Here is a 2,612-nt window from a genome sequence, read left to right as displayed (position 1 = left end):
TTTTCTATTTTGATAAATTCTCTCTGTTGAAAATTATATTTTTATATTTTAAATAATTGGCAATTTCAGGAAATATGTTTTTATATTAAATTTGTGTTTTCTACTCACGACTAGCTAGCGCGGACGCGCGAACTTTCGAGTAATAGATAGATAGATAGAGAGAGAGACAGACAGACATATAGCTCGCTCTGGCCAGTCATGGTATTAGCTGTCAGTAGCCAAAGAATCGACAGGCCAGCAACAGGCAGGCAGGCAGACAGATACTTCACTAGCAGTGAGCACTTTCACTTCTGACAGCTAATAGCATGATAGTGCCAAAATTTGTTGTGAAAAGTTTTTTTTACAGATCTGGCAAAACGTATGAAGAACCAAAGCCAAGGTGCGTGAATTATCTGTTCCCTACCCAACCATATGTTTTTCACATCAAATTCCAACATTATTGCAATCCACACCATCAGTAACATAGACGAATTTTCATTTAAAAATATGGTAACCAGGGCAAAATAAGTAATTTCTGATTTCTTATTATTTTCTCCCTACTTGTTTGAAATCATTACATTGCAAGTATTGCATCAATTTGTACTGTTGCATCCTCTTTGGAAGTAAAAATTGTTCAGCAAAGTTGTTGTTATTGTTGAAGTTGAAAGATTTTGAAACAGTTAGGTGGCGACTAATGAAATCTATTTTTGTTGGAATATAACATATATGTATATGATATATACATAATACAAAACCACATTAAAAATACAAACCAAAACCAGGAGAGAAAAAAACGATAAAAGAGGAACAAAGAAAGGAAAAAAACAAATCAATTCAATTGGTCAAACACCACATGGTTCAACAGGACCTACTAAAGCAAGCCAACATGCACACTGCATTACCACGGGCAATGGTGAAGCTGAGGCATTGGAACAGCCAAGCACCCACATGAGCCTCACCTGGAGACAGTCATTTTATTTTTCAAGAACTTTTTCCTCAACTTTGATCCAATTGTTATAGGGGTTACTAATAAAATATCTGGATAATTTTTGGTGTTTAACTATATTCTTTTCTCTGTTGAATTTCCCACACTAATGTCTAATTTGATAATTTTCAATCTTCAAAAGAAGGGTCTAAATTGGAGCAAAATGAATCATGGCTAACTTCAATTTCTTCTCTTTAACTGTGTGTAAATATAACAAGAGAGCCACTTCAACAGATCATGAAGAAACTATGGAGAATATTTTATATTGAGGTTTTAGATTTTGTTGAGTTTAGTTAATTTCATATCATGTGTCATTTTCCCATGATTCTCTTTCATTTGACTTAAATATTTAAAATTTTTGTTGCATTTCTGATTTTTCTGATGGATATTGATGTGTATATGAGCCTTTCTCCAAATGTAATTCTGGAGAACTGAAGAGGCAAATTTACCTTATCTTGTCTTATTCATTTTACCCCAGCTAAATTCGTCTTTTACATGCTCAAAGAGAACGGTGATAATTTTCTGAAAAAGTGTTCTGTATAATGTTTTTAATGCATTTAGAGAAGGTCATTTGCTTAGCTGATATAGTTTTTGTAAGGTAGTGAACATTTGTAAATATTTTTTTTTCCTCAGAGTCAAAAAGCAGTAAATCTTACTCGTTGTGCCCAACCCCCACCCCTATCCATTGTTCAGAAAATTATGAAGAAACACTCAAATGAGAGCATTCATCTGTTATACCAAATACAGTAGATGTAGGACTACATTATTCAATGTATTCTTATTTAACACAGTAGGGTGTGTTTTAAGAGTGGCTTGGCTGCATCTTAATCTGACGTCCCATTCAACAAACATCACCACTTTAGTCATTTATACAGGTGTAGCAATTCTATCAGTTTATAAAGTTGTTAAATACATTATCCTTTTTTAAAACATTCATTGTTTCAGTCAAATAATTTAAATGGGTATCTCAAGTGTGAATGAAAATATAGCCACAAAGGAAAAATAACTGGAAAGAATTTATTTAAATACTATAATAATAATGTCTTAAATCCTAATCAAAACCAAAGGTAAACAGAAAAAAATGGTTTTAAAAAAAAGAAGTAAACAGAAAAAGAAATTAATAAGTAAATAAACAAAATAAAGAACATAAAGCACATTTGAAACTGAATTGCCAAATAGCCAAGTGTCATAGTGATTTCATGTGATCAGTCAATTAATTGACCAATCAGTATCAAGCCATCATGTGATTCAACCCTCTAGAACTTTCTTACAAGGCTAATAAATAGGCAAATCTTTGGTTCTAAACTTCAGAATGTTGAGGCTGTTGTGTTGACAACTCTATTCTCATTTTCATTCTACAATCATTTGCAGATACAGAATGCTGGACAGTTGTTTTAATTCCATTCTTCACTCTCTAACTAAGCAGATAGAAAGTATAGACTTGCTGTCATGGATTTAGCATGATATTTCTCCAGTTGTGACCGAATAGCCACAGAACGAAACATAGCAGCTATTTTGTCAAAGACAACAGAGTTTGTTCCTCCCAGTGTGTATAAATTGTTGTTTGTACTTTTCATTCAAAAACCAAGATGGAAAATACTATGTGCAGTAAATAAATTTTCTGTTAATTGTTCATGCCAACAACCCA

Source organism: Octopus bimaculoides, chromosome 7 (assembly GCF_001194135.2).
Source record: "Octopus bimaculoides isolate UCB-OBI-ISO-001 chromosome 7, ASM119413v2, whole genome shotgun sequence".
Classification (NCBI taxonomy): Eukaryota; Metazoa; Mollusca; class Cephalopoda; order Octopoda; family Octopodidae; genus Octopus; species Octopus bimaculoides.
The sequence above is the reverse complement of the archived record's forward strand: the minus strand, read 5'-3'. Positions refer to the sequence as shown.